A 15,244-nucleotide genomic window follows, 5' to 3' on the forward strand; every position below is an offset into this window, starting at 1 on the left:
GACTACTTCTGACTAATGAGTATTAATTAATCGTCAGGTCAGTTAACAAATATTTATTAGGAGTTTATGTTCTGTCAGGGACTCTGCCATAAGCACTGGAGGCTCAGTGGTAACAGACATACATGGAATTTAATGATCTGACCTCATGGAGAATAATTGTATCAGGAAATAAGTGCCATATATGTAGCAGAAATAGCCAATGTAGTTGTAGTGTAAAGACTTGTTCATTTATTAATTTGAGATTTCCTGTTTGCTCCTTATGTTAAACAAGATGTAGAACTTGTGAAAAAAGTTATATAGAATTGCAAAGTGTACATTTGTACATAATAAATGTAAAAGAAAAGTGAATGTTGTGTCATATAAACCACAAGTTGGAATTGAAATATTTTTATTCACTTCAGATTAGCAAAGGATATAAAATTACCACTAAGAAAGCAGAAGGACCATTACTTGATACAGTTTCCTGCTTTTCATTTTCTCCTGCTTTTTCCTCTTTCAGAGTGATTTATTAATAACATAAAAAAATGTAATTTGATCCCTGAAAAGAAATAGGGAAACTGGATTTTTTTTTTTCACTGAGGCAGGGAAGAGTCATATTTCTGTAGCTGAAATTCAACTTTTGTCATTCTTTCGGGATTGAAACCATTGCTTACAGAAATAACATGAGTTCTTTCAATAGCTGATTGACTTAAGAGTTTCCTCATTGCAATCAGAACAGGGAAAACGCTCAGTCAGACGTAAACTAATTCTGTGAAACGTACTACTCAGTGTACCCAGGGGGGAAACATAATCGAATTTAGAATTAACTATTTTAGTCTTAAAGTTTTTTAGAAATATTTTTTACAATCTCAGAAAAGTCATATGTACAGTTTAACAGTAAGTCATTTTAGTTTTAAAAAGTACTAAACTTTTTTTTTGAAGAAACACAATTCTCTGCTAAATAGTTATTTTTCAGAAGAGGGGGGACCATTCTATGACAGAGTTGTAGTTATCTGTGTCTAACAAAGTTGAGAGATACAATGAGTATAGATTATGGAATATGGACCTGCAAGTCTCTGCATTAGTTTCAAGGCTGCTTGTCAAATATTAGACTTATGCTAGGGTTTGGCCATCTCAGAAAAAGTATGAGCCTTTTGAAAAAATATCTGTTCAGCTGGGTGTTTGGGCAGTAAAGAAATAAATAAAGTACTCTTTGCACTCAGATTGCCTGGAGTTTAATGGGTCAGAGAGAGGTAAAACAAACGTGCAATTAACCAAACCAAAGGATGGATGTTCATTTATTAACAGATGAAAGACAACCCTAGTTTCAGTAGAGTAAAAGTAAGGTCTCATCTGGTGGAAGGTTTGAGCTTCACAAAAGAAGCAGCATTTGAAGTTAGCTGCACAGGATGGCAAATTTTTATACAAAGATGGGAAGAAAAGAGCCTTGCAAACAGAAAGAATCATGTGAACATAAGGCAGAAAATGCAGATCACCATCGGAGTGAAACAATTAATGCTTTGACTATAGCATAATTGTAAGCAGAAGGACTTATGGTGAAAATTGAAGTTAAATTGTAGACGCCTTGACTTTATGACGTCTACTGTGTTTGATGGACAATGAAAAAATAATATTCATGAATTGTAGGAATGTTAATATTTCAGTAGAATTTTTTAGAGTGGATAGAAGTTGGAGAAATATTGGTCTGGATGAAAGCAAATTTTGTGAGCCTGAAACCAGCGTTCTTTGAGATTAAAAGTCTTGGTGAGATTCAAGCAGTTCAGGAAACAACTCTGCACAAAAATAATTAGGCCCACAAATTTTAAAAAACATTCCACAAGTAAAATATTTACTCCAGTTTTTAAATAAAAGAATATTTTTTATTCAAAATGTAAATAATTTTGGAAAGTGTAGGTGAATTTTCTTTATACTTGAGTATGAATCAAATTTGAGGCTTCACAGGTAAAGAATCCTCCTGCCAACGCAGGAGACACATGAGATGTGGGTTCAATCCCTGGGTCGGGGAGATCCTCTGGAGTAGGAAATGGCAGCTGGCTTCAGTATTCTTGCCTGGAAAGTCCCACGATCAGAGGAGCCTGGCGGGCTACAGTCCACAGGATCACAACGGGTCAGACACAATTGAACGCGCGTGCGCGCGCGTGTGCGCACATACACATTAATCAGTTTAACCAATATTTTTCTTCCCGTATGAGTTCACTGAAATTCCCCAGAAAGCTAGAATATGAAAATAATGATCCTCGAATTATATGCTATAACAGAAAAGCCTAATGTAGAAGCAAAGCAAACTTGGTAAAATTACAGAGCTCTCCTATCATAATGGTGAAAGAAAGTGAAAGTGAAGTTGCTCAGTCGTGTCCGACTCTTTGTGACCCTGTGGACTGTAGCCTACCAGGCTCCTCTGACTATGGGATTCTCCAGGCAAGAGTACTGGAGTGGGTTGCCATTTCCTTCCCCAGGGGATCTTCCCAACCCAGGGATCGAACCTAGGTCTCCTGCATTGGAGGCAGACGCTTTAACCTCTGAGCCACCAGGGAAGCCATATTCATATATATCTCTCAATTATCGATAGATCAAGAAAATGAAAAGTAAGCAAGGATAAGGAAAATTTGAACAACACAATGTACAGGCTTAATTTATTAAGACTTGTATGTAAAGCTCATGTATGTATATCTTATAAAATATGCACACATTTTTAAGCTATATATTGTTCACTTAAAAATTCACCTACTAAGTCATACATAAAGCAAATCTCAATAAATTTTAATACGTTTTAGGTAATTCATATCACACTGTGATATAGTAAAGCAGTAGGGTTTAGTGAAAAATACTGTTGAGCCTCACTATGTGATTTCAGACCTCAGGTTCTTGACATACTAAAGGCTCCGGGAAGCCTGGCGTGCTGCAGTCAATGGAGTCTCAGAGTCGGACACGGCTTAGCGATGGAACAACCATGAGGACCCTAGGGTGATTCTGATGCTTTTTCTACTTGTTTCCCCAGCTACTAATAGAGGTAATAATAGTGCTCATTCATAGATTTATTGTGAGTGTTCAATAAGTTAATGTATGGAACATAGTCAAGTGATCTAGAATTGTTATTGAAATAATGGTCTTTTTGTAGTCCAGGAGCAATGGGGAAATAGTCTTTTCAGAGCAAGGCAGGGCTGTCCCAGGCTGTCTGGGTAGAGACTGGAGTAGGGGTAAGGAGATAGAGACCAAAAGGAGCCCAGTAACCGGGAGGACAGAAGGACTGGGAAAGTGGGGGTGAAAATCCAAATCCCCTTGCTTTGAGCTGAGCATGCTGGGAAACAGTGGTGACGCTGGGCCTCTGGCTCAGCCACATGCTTGGCCCTGGTTCTGTCCTTGGGGACTCCGGAAATGTCTTTACAGATCCCAGGTGGAACTGGGGTTGGTCTGGATGCTGGCGTGAGCATCTCCATAGCCCCCTTCTCACCTTCTCTTGCACGTCACAGGTTGTGAGCCCCCACCTGACTCTGGTTGTCGACATTATGGACGTTGGAACAGAGGACCAGCGGAGGGGCTCCTGTAGTTTGTACGTGATTGAACACATCTCTGTTTTGTATATTCTTAGGCAGTTTTCATTTCACCACTGATTTACTGTGAAAGGCAAATGGTGTACTTTTGGGTTTGGATCTTGGTATATATGTTTGCAAACATTTTGATAGACTGTAGAAGCCACGCTGGTCTTTCAGCTATGTTTATTATCATAGAAACTTGTTCTATTCTGTCTGAGAATGATAGCCAAATGCCCACATAAGGAACAGAACATTTAATCTTCATTTGGTCTGAGTATTGGTAAACATAAGAATGCTTGCTTGAAAGGCCCTGTTTACAGAGTCCTTAAAGAGTCATCCAAGTGTTTCTTTCCAGTTAACATTGAGAAGAAGCCTTAGAATTTTCGTGCGTCTGCAACAAAGACATAGAAAATAACTCCCAAAGAATTCAGGCTTTTTGATAGTGAAGTTTCTAGGTAGATAGAGAATAACTCTGCTACTAATATGCAGTCGTGGATGAATTAAAGAACAGTCGATCTCGAAAAGTCTACGCTAGAAACAAAATGCTAAGCAGTGAAAAATCAAGTTCTGTAACAATGTTTCCTGTAATGTCTTGAAAGGAAACCTGATTTTTTTTCCCCAACAGAATATCTATTTCCTTTAGACACAGATTGGGTCATCAATATTCATTAAGCACCTGGGGTGAACTGCCCAGGATCTGAAATAACTGCTCTGCCTTGCTGGCTGTAATAAATAATAAATATTGGTGCTATGTTCAAGAACAGGAATTCCCTGATTTGTGGGGTTTTTTTAAGTCAGAAAAATTGACATAGGTCACAATGAATATTTTATTACTTTTTGTTATTTATCTGTGCAAACCCCATTATGAAATAAAAAGAGAGTGAGAAGATCAGATCTGTATTGTCTAAAGAGAAATAGAAGCTTCAAGGGGGATTTTAGAACTTGTGGAGACTTTCATGATCACCTAATCTGACAGTCTCATGAACATTTATTGAAACTGAGTCCTGGCACGCGCCTGCAGAGTGACTGGCATCACCTAGCTAGTGTATGACAGAGGTGAGAGCAGGGTTCTCTCCTGGTTTCTTAGCTCTCAGTCAAGGGTGCTTCCCAGTGAGTAAGTATATATCCTGCCTTCAGGTTTGTCCTGTGTAACTTTCTGTGTAGGTGGGAAGAGAACCTGGCTTCAAAGTTATACAAAAATGATGAAACCACGGGTTATCATGTTTCTATTTTATTTGAGTTTTAGTTGCAATGAAAGCCAGTGTTGCTATCCCTTTGACCATGGTGTCTCGTGGTACAGAACTTCCCCATATTGAATTGGAAGATCGACAGCGTCGTATCTGTTGAGACTTGCTGAAGTTGGTCACGGTTCCTTCTTACCTGCTGCAGCTGACGATGCACGTAGGCCAAGGTCAGAATGATCAGAGTTGCCCAGCTGAATCATTCACACAGGAGTGTGGCAGGCCATCATGGGCCAGGCACTGTGTGAGAAGTGAAATAAACAAACAGTTTTGCTAAATTCTTCTTGCCTAGTGTGGGATCTTTAGGTTGATACTCTTAGAAACTTGAATTTGTCTTTGAGAGTGTAATCACGTTAAATCATGTCATAAGAGACTATATATAAATTTTAATTCAGTGTTTTATCAGACTTCAATTAAAAAAATACCACCTTCTCAGAAAGCAGATTTGTCAAGTCGGCTTGCCCAGCCTGTGTTTTATGTTTCCGTAGTCAGACCTACAAGCGAAACCAAGTCACAAGCTCAGGGTGGTCTTGAGATCCACGGAGGCAGAGGCAGAAGCGTACATTCAGTGGTTCACATGGACTCATGCACTGGATTCTATGTTAGGTCCCCACCTGTTTGTCTTTCGCCTTCCTGTCTTTAATAATTAATGGTAGGCTGATAGACCTCACCCCTCTTCTGATTGGTAAATGATATTTTATGCATTTTACTGAGGTATAGTTGATTTACAATGTTGTGTTAACATTGTACTGTACAATTTATGCTGCATAATAAAGTATACGTGTTATACACGTATATATTCTTTTCCATTACAGTTTATCTCAGGATATTGAATATAGCTTCCTGCACTATACAATAGGATCTTGTTGTTTATCCATTCTGTTGTAAATTCTTTATTTTAACAAGTTAATATTTTTGGCTAAGTTTGGCTTTGGGGATATCGTTTTTTAAGGACTTTGCTTGCTTATTAATGCTTTAACGACAGTGACAGTAACTGCCATCAATTAATCACATGCTTAATGTTCTCCAGGCACTCACTGGACTTCGAATGTATTATGTTTCATGCCTCCCAAGCCAGTGGGGTGTGTCCTTTTCTTTTTCTTGCAAATTAAAATGTTCACGTCTCTCAAAGCTGAGAGAGCCTGCAAGCTCTCACACTGGATTAAGCCCAGGCCTATCTGACTCAGAGCTCTCTCTGCTGGCTTGACTTTGTGTTTCTTTCTATGGTCACGTCCTTGTCTTACAGCCAGTCTGGCTGCGGCTGATATATACATTTGTTTTCTTTTTCTTTCCCTCTGCTGTAACCTTAACTCTGGGCGCCAGCCTTCTACAGGGCTTTCACAACTCCTTTCCCAATTCTAATCTGTTTTACACAATAAACAGATCAGTTTTCCTAAGGCACATTCTGATCATGTTGCTTACTTTCTAAAAAGTTGTCCAGGCTCTCCATCACCTACATAACAGTCGAAACTCTTGATCAAAGAGACACATCAGAGTCCCTTTCTAGCCCATCCTCCCGCTGGCCGCCTTCACGAGGTCTGTGGTCCAGCCAAACTCACCGTGCTCCCCGTTCAAGTTGGTTGTATGGCCTCCATATGTTTCTTGTTTCTTTAACTTTGTTAAGAATAGTCTTAATTTCTTCTTGTGTGTATACTCTAGTCAAGGGAGGCTCAACCTACAGCAGTGGATTTGGACTATAACCCCTGGTTCTTTCTTGAGTGCATCTCCGTCAATCCTTCCAAGTACAGCCCCTCCCATGAGCTTTCAGAGCCCTGTACTTCCACATGGCCTCTGCTCCTTTTAATATTTTACTTCTATGATTTAAAGTTGGCATTTCCTACCAGAATGCAAGTTGCTTGTCCCAAAAGTCAAGACTGAAACGATGATTTGAGTGTGATTTCTTCTGAAGTTGATCTTGGGCATCACTTTCAGGAGAAGGGGAGGGGAGCGGGTGCGCTGTCGAGCAGGTCAAGGTTCTGAGAAGCTGAGCTTCCGTCCTCTGTGTGTCTGCACTCGGGGTGGGGGAGCTGAAGTAGTCACATGCCAGGTTCCCTTCTGAACTGGCCGAGGGCCGCACCCAGTGATGGTAAGTCAGCTCCCGCAGCCTGGCCAGGACAGACGGAGCCCCTCATGAGTCACAGAAAGCACTCGGGGAGACAAGGGCGCTTTGATGTGGGCCCAGCAAGAGTCTGCAGTAGCCTTCCAGGGCAGAGCCTCGTGGGTCTATCTCTCTGTTCTCCGTGGTGACCACGAGTCTCGGTACGGTGGCACTGCTTCAGGTGCTCGTTGATTTCCAGCCGTCTCTCTGGTGTCTGCTGGATGGCAGGCCCAGTGCGAGCCACTGTGGATGAAGCCCTGAGCACGGCGGGCCCACCTCAGTGCTGCTCACATGGAGTTTATGTACGGGGGATGTCCCCGAACAAGGAGGAAACAGTCAGAGGGCTGACCTCTGCACACACTCCTCTAGGGATACCTGTAAGCAAAATTGTGCTTGCCGCCAGTTACGTTAAGGAAGCAATAACTACATCAAAGAAAATCCAAGTAGTATGGCTTCCGTAACTGAGAAATGTGCCAGTGGGCATGATTTAATACGGGTATCTTTTCGTATTAAACAAACAAACAAGAAAACAAAACATCCCAAGTTATTTACTTGAGGCATTTAAAATTATTATATAATGTCTTAGTTATATGAATCCAGTAAGATTGCCTTTTAAAGACTGTATAAAAGCAGTTAAGATAGATGCTCAAACGTTGCTTCTGGTTAATAATGAACGCATTTGTCATTTTTCATATCTTCACTTTATCCAAAAAGCAATCTTAACAATAAATTCATCATTTCCTTGAAGATGTATGCCTTGGCAAATATTTCTCTGAGGAGAGGTTAAAATCTTCTCCAGTGTATAATTGCTATTTAATAGGTCTCCCTGTGAAATGGGTAGAAAATATTCTTTGTTATACTTGCTTTTTGGGAAATCAGCCCTAAGAGAGAGTCACAATGTTACTGGGATTCCATCATCCAATTAGCACTGTAATTAATATAAATAATAGATCTTAGACTTGTATGTCTATATGCCATTGATGAGGCCATGCATGTTCTCCTGAGGGAATTATATTTGTATGAATGGATTTTGTTGTGTTACAACTGACGAAACGCTACTCAGACAGGAGGAGCGATGTGGTACCACGTGATGGTAGGAGCACTTGGATGTGTGCTGAATGGAGGACACCTTTATCCCCCTACTCCCGCTCCCACTCTGTAGCCCACAGAATAGTTTGCCTTCTGTTTATGTCCCCAGCATATACTTTATCCCTTGCTGTGAAGGGTCCAGTGTGATTTTGTTTTCCTGATCCTCAAGAAAACTGGCAGGAATTGGCAGAGCAATCCAGACCTTTGGCAAAACCTTCCTGGACAGGTGATTCAGGCAAAAAGTTGTCTATTGATAAAATGATTTATATGATGATGGAATTAGAAATTCACTAAAATGTCTGGGACTTGCCTTGTTGCTGTTCCATTGCTAAGTCGTGTCTGACTCTTTGAGACCCCATGGACTATAGCACGCCAAGCTTCCCTGTCCTTCAGCATCTCCCGGAGCGTGCTCAAACTCATGTCCATTGAGTCGGTGATGCCATCCAACCATCTCATCTTCTGTCATCCCCTTCTCCTCCTGCCTTCAATCCTTCCCAGCATCAGGGATTTTTTCCAGTGAGTCAGTTCTTCCCATCAGGTGGCCAAAGTGTTGGAACTTCAGCTTCAGCATCAGTCCTTCCAATGAATGTCCAGGGTTGATTTCCTTTAGGATGGACTGGCTAGATCTCCTTGCAGTCCAAGGACTCTCAAGAGTCTTCTCCAGCACCACAGTTCAGAAGCATCAGTTTGTTGGCGCTCAGCCTTCTCTATGGTCCAGCTGTCACATCTGTATGTGACCACTGGAAGAACCATACCTTTGATTATATGGACTTTTGTCGGCAAAGGAATGTCTCTGCTTTTTAATATGCTGTCTAGGTTTGTCATAGCTTTCCTTCCAAGGAACAAGCATCTTTTAATTTCATGACTGCAGTCACCATCTGCAGTGATTTTGGGGCCCAAGAAAAGAAAACCTGTTACTGTTTCTACTTTTTGCCCTCCTATTTGCCATGAAGTGATGGGACCGGATGCCATGATCTTAGTTTTTTGAATGTTGAGTTTTAAGCCAGCTTTTTCCCTCTCCTCTTTCACCCTCTTCAAGAGGCTCTTTAGTTCCTTTTCACTTTCTGCCACTAGAGTGGTATCATCTGCCTATCTGAGGCTGTTGTTATTTCTCCTGGCAATCTTGATTCCACTTTGTGATTCATCCATCCTGGCATTTCACATGATGCATTCTGTATATAAGTTAAATAACCTAGGGAGTTACCTAGGTTACTATAATTTGATTTATTAAAAATAGGTGAAACACATGTGCAAACATTTTAAACTCTATAATTACATGTATTATTTTAGTTTGCACATGAGTCTGAAAGATCAATACTAATTAATAATCAAATGACACCTAAGTTCATGTTACACCATTATATTTAATTGATTTTTAAGTATTTCTACAGTAAGTTCCCCAAACCAAAAATAATTGTTTGAAATCTTCATCCTTATTTTCCAAAGATAAAGAGAACAGCTATAATTACCAATAGATAACACACAGATTATTTCTATCTGGATTCTATTCTGTGGTTTTGTTTCTGTTCTTAATGAGAGATTCTCATTCTGTATTAATCATTTCCAGTGAGAAAATACATCATTTTCTATATTCATAGATATTATTTTTTACCTGAGATTTATAAAAGTATTATTTTTGATATATAAATTGTGCAAATATATATCAAATCCTATTGATCTAAATACGCTGTAGAGTTCATTTCCTCTGTGCATGCTTAGTTGCTGAGTCGTGTCTGACTCTTTGCGACCCCATGGACTGTAGCCCGTCAGGCTCCTCTGTCCCTGGGATTCTCCAGGCAAGAATACTGGAGTGGGTTGCCATTTCCTCCTCCAGGGGATCTTCCTGACCCAGGGATCAAACCTGCATTTCCTGCATTGGCAAGCAGATTCTTTAACACTGTGCCACCTGGGAAGCCTTTGGTCCTAATAAATAGCACAGTTTACCTTGTGCATCAGTATGGCATTATTCTAGTAATAACATTAGACATATCTTTGTCACCACATGTTCCCGATAAGTCAGTGAGGTCAGTGTCAGCATGTGAGAACTTGTCCCGTGTGTGACCAGAAAACCCCTGGTCAGATTTTGGAGCAAATATGCCCTTTGATTATAAAATGTAACTGCAGCTTTCCTTTGCAAACTATTTGTAGCTCTTTTGAAAATATATCACTTCATTTCTAACTGCCTCCTTATTTGCTCATTCTAAAATTTTAGGGGAAAAGCTCTTAATAATTTATTGTTATTGAGCTAAGTGTTATCGTTGTTGTTTCCTTGTGCAGTCTTAGGTGACTAATTATTTGGCTCAAGCTGACTGTTAAGAAGGATGAGGACCAGCTCGGGGGCAGGGAATAGGGAGAAGCAGGGAAGTTGGGCAAAGTGCAGACCTGAGACGAGAATCATTTAAGACTCATACGGTTCCTGTGCAGTTGGTCCTATGGAGGCATTCCATTGGGGTCGTGAGTCCGTATAACTTATGAAAGTCAACCGGAATAAAAAGTGGTGACTGCTTCAAAAACAGACACATGGATCAATGAAACTGAATAGAGAACCCAGAAATAAACCCTTGCACCTATGGTCAATTAACCAACAACAAAGGAGGGAAAAGTACACAGTGGAGGAAAGACAGTTTCTTCAATAAATGATGCCTGGAAACTTGGACAGCTACATGTAGAAGAATGAAATTAGAACATTCTCTAACACCATCCACAAAAATAAATTCAAGATGGATTAAATACCTAAATGCAAGATTGGAAACCATAGAACTCCTAAAGAGAAATATAGGCAAAATACGCTGACATAAATCATGGCAATGCTTTTTTGGACCTGTCTCCTACAGGAAGGCTTCCCAGGTGGCTTAGTGATAAAGAACCCACCTACCAATGCAGGAGACACAAGAGATGTGGGTTCAATTCCTGGGCTGTGAAGGTCCCCTTGAGTAGGAAATGCAACCCACTCCAGTATTCTTGCCTGAAAAATTCCATGGACTGAGGAACCTGGCAGTCTACAGTCCATGGGATCGCAAAGAGTTGGACACGACTGAGCGTGCGCATACACACACACACACACACACACACACACACACACAGCAAAATCAAAGGAAATATAAGTAAACATAACCAAATGGGGCCTAATTAAACTTAGAAGCTTTTGCAGAGCAAAGGAAACCACCAACAGAATGAAAAGACAGCCTCCTGAATGGGAGAAGATATTTTCAAATGGTATGACTGACAAAGGGTTAATATCCAAAATATATAAGCATCTCGTACAACTCAATTAAAAAAAAAAATGGGCAGAAGAACTGGATGGACATTTTTCCAAAGAGGGAATGCAGATATCTGACAGGCACATGAGAAGATGCTCAACATCACCAAGCATCAGATACAAATCCAAAGCACCGTGAGATCCAAACCTCACACCCGTCAGAAGGCTGTCATCAGAAAAAATCACAAATAAAGTGGTGTGGCTGTGGAGAAAAAGGAACCCTCGTATACTATTGGTGGGAATGTAATTAGTGTAGCCACTGTGGAAAGCAGAATGGAGATTTCTTAAAAACAAACACTAAAAATAGAACCACTGTAGTGTGCATGCATGTTCAGTCATGTCTGACTCTTGCAACCCCATGGACTGTAGCCCACCAGGCTCCTCTGTCCATGGGATTCTCCAGGCAAGAATATTGGAATGGGTTGCCATTTCTTTCAATTCTATTCCTGGGTATATATCTGGAAAAAAAAAACAGCAATGATTTTTTAAAAATGTGCCCTAATATTCATAGCAGCATTATTTATAATTGCCAAGATACTGAAACTACCTAAGTGGCTATCAGCAGAAGGATGAAGAAAATGTAGTAAATATATTCAATAGAATACTACTCAGTCATAAAAGCATGCAGTTTTGCCATTGGTGGCAGCATCAGTGGACTGGAGGGCATTATGCTAAGTGGCATATATCAGACTGAGAAGGAAATACTGTATGATATCCCTTATCTGTGGAACCTCAGAGAACAGCAGAGTAGTGACTACAACGAAAAAGGAGCAGACTTGCAGATACAGAGAACAAGCTACCAATCACCAGTGGGGAGAGGAGAGGGGAGCGGGACAGTGTAAGGATGGAGGATTAAGAGGTACAACCTATTATGTAGAAAATAAGCTGCAAGGATATATTGTACAATATTGGGAATATAGCCAATATTTTATAAAAACTACAAATGGAGTATAACCTCTAAAAATTGTGAATAACTCTATTGTACACCTGTAACTTAATACAATACCATAATCAACTATACTTCAATTTTAAAAAGTGGTGACCTTCCATCCAAAGCAAACTTCTCAGAGGTAGAAATAAATCTCAATTGGGAACATTCTAGAAAGTTGGTTGCAGTATCTTTTTTCTGTCTGGGCATAAATAAAACATCTGTGCTGTTAACAATTTTAATGTGTGTTCTAAGAAATATCAAGTTACTCCTAGAAACCAACATTTGAGTGATTCAGATGGCAAATAGGTAGAGGTGACTTAAATTTTCATTCTGTTGGCTTTTCACAATAAAATAGTGCTGAGTGCAGACCTGTATTTTTTAATGTTTTAATCTTGTGCCTTAGTATCAAGGCACTGACAGAGCTAGAATCATTTTTATTGCTTCTTGTAAACATGTATTTATGACTATGCAGAAATTTTTTATTTTTTGAATGACCATATGTTTTAGTACCCCTCTGTCTGAATTATCCATGGCTATATTTTGTATTCTTCAGAAAGAATATTATGACCTCTATGTTAGATGAAGGAAATTGTTTCCATTAGGCATATTGACTGCCAGACAGCAGTGTGTTCTACAGGACAGTGGATTATTTGCGATACTTTTATAGAGCACTGACCCCATCAGGCAAGCTGCAACAAGAAATCTACAAACAGTGAGAAAAATTATTTCTACTCTAGTTCCTTTAGTATCTCTGGAAGTTATTTATGCAAGAGCATACTGTGAAACTAAGTAAAATTTAGCTTTCTAGTTTGAATCCTTTTTCCAAAAACAAGTCAATATTTTAGTGTTAAGAAAAAATGATTATATAGTACAGAAACTGTAAATGGTTAATAAACATGGAAAATGATCCCCCGTCATTATCAAAGTTAAGTAAAATTTAATGATAACATTCTTCTGACTTCCCCCATCAATAGTTTTAAAAAATCATTTGGTTTTAAGATGTCTGTTGCTGTTAAGGATTCAATGAATGGGAATTCTGCATCACACTGGAATGTTGATAAAACCTATTTCAAAAATAATTTGTCTCAGTAAGCTTATAAATATTTATCACGTTTAACCTAGGAATTTCATTTATTCTTAGCTATTCAGTAGAAGCAGCAACTACAACAAACTCCTGAGAAATGCTTTTATGAAATTATTAATAATAATCTCAAAAGCTAGAAATTACATAATGACTAGTAAAGAGGATACTGGTGCTTGCTTATGTAGCTTTAACAATGTTGTTTACAAACATTTAACAATAATATTTTATTATTCAGAATAAAAGGAGATCATGGAGAAGTTGATGTGGTTCTCAGCTGGCTTCCACACTGGTTGAACAGACAAAACACAGAGTTATAATTCATGGAAATATGTGTAATTAGAAATGAGGACCTGCTCCAGTGGTTGGCAGGCCATTAGGATTTCCTCACTGCCTGGGAATCCACTGCCAAGCTAGTCTAGGAAAAATTGTCTTAATATGGTGGAGTGGCTTTCACTTCGTTTTATTTTAAATTGTGGAGAAGGAAGCTTCCCATCTCTGCGCTGGCGCCCCCCCTTATTGTGGAGAAGGAAGCTTCCCGTCTCTGCGCTGGCGCCCCCCCTTATTGTGGAGAAGGAAGCTTCCCGTCTCTATTCTGGCGCCCCCCCCCCCTTATTGTGGAGAAGGAAGCTTCCCGTCTCTATTCTGGCGCCCCCTCCTTATTGTGGAGAAGGAAGCTTCCCGTCTCTGCTCTGGCGCCCCCTCCTTGTATTTTGCTTGTCTGTTGGTGCCTCATCACACTCCAAATTAGCTGCGAGTCTTTGATTCACTCTGGCTTTTTCTCGTAACTTGTTAACTAAAAGTAGTGACTTAACAGACTAGAGTTTATAGATCCCAGAACTGGGAAGGACAGAGAGAGGGACCATTTAAGACCCCTGACATTTGAAAGGTGATCTAACACCCAGACGGAACAGTGGGGGTGTAAAATGTAACGTGGGCTCCTGCTGTCCTTGGGGGTTATTTCGAGCACTAACAGAAGGGGTGTTTTAAAGAGATTCATAACTAGGCACGAAGGGATGAGTAGGTTTGTGGCTTATTTGTGCAGAGTTGTTTCTGCCTGTGAATTGCAGCATCTTATTTTCAGGGAAACCTACTGACAGAGCAGTAGCCAGGGGTGTAATCAACCTGCGTGAACAAGTCAACAAGGGAACTCCAACAAGGAAACACTCCACAACCTAAGAAACTGGCTGCTGCCACCGCTTCTGCTGCACTCTGACGACAGTGTTCAAATTCCTTACAGACAGACTGCAGCTGGTTAAATATAGCTTATTCAGTGTGTGTGTGTGTGCGCATGCATGCGTGCGTGTGTGTCTATTGGTGTGATTGGGAGAGAGCCCATAAACTATCGTCTTTGTTCTTTACATCCCATTGGACTGTAGGTCACATCATTTGACCAATCAGCGTGTGGTGATTGTCCCTGTCCTCAGGGTCTTTATAGTCCAGTAGGGAACGTAAGATTAATATATATGACAATAGCTTTGACACAAGATAAAATGAGATCAGTGCCAGGAGAGGGGCACACGAGTCTGAGTATAGAGAAATCTCTGAAAAGAGTTAGTAGTTGAAGAATGCACAGTCATCGTTCTCAGACAAGACTATGTTAAATACGCCTCTATTAGCTGTGATGTTGTCATTTTAGATCCCGGGGCTTGTTTTTCCTTTACTCTCCTACCAGAAATGGTTTGTGAGTAAAGGGGCAGGGCTGGAAGAGAAGCCTGTGTCCTTTTGACAGTAATCTGTTCATGATGTGAATTCAAATCTAGAAGGTCACAGCAATTTGTACACTATTCACTGTTTTCACCAGCCTGATTAGATATTTTAATAAAAAGAATGATTTTATGAGCTTGACCTTTTAAAAAGGTCTGTTTGAGGCAAGACAGGTAATCCATTTTTTATTTCCTTCTTTGCCACTTACCCCTTTCTCAGTTTAATCTGAGTAAAGAAAAATTAGTCATGAAACATATGTGTCTTTAGATGGGAATTGAGAGAGGAGAGCTCTTCTGATTTCATAG

At 40.0% G+C, this 15,244-nt stretch overlaps 1 protein-coding gene and 1 non-coding gene across 3 annotated transcripts in view; one reads left to right on the forward strand and one right to left on the reverse strand.

The window, feature by feature from the left end:
• The window catches only part of NALF1 (NALCN channel auxiliary factor 1), a 584,022-nt gene that overhangs the window by 106,372 nt on the left and 462,406 nt on the right, over positions 1 to 15,244 (forward strand). The gene's annotated exons all lie outside the window — the stretch shown is intronic.
• Positions 2,463 to 2,534, reverse strand: TRNAW-CCA. The gene has a single exon. It is a non-coding gene; the product is annotated as a tRNA-Trp (tRNA).

This window comes from Cervus canadensis, chromosome 9 (assembly GCF_019320065.1).
Source record: "Cervus canadensis isolate Bull #8, Minnesota chromosome 9, ASM1932006v1, whole genome shotgun sequence".
NCBI lineage: Eukaryota > Metazoa > Chordata > Mammalia > Artiodactyla > Cervidae > Cervus > Cervus canadensis.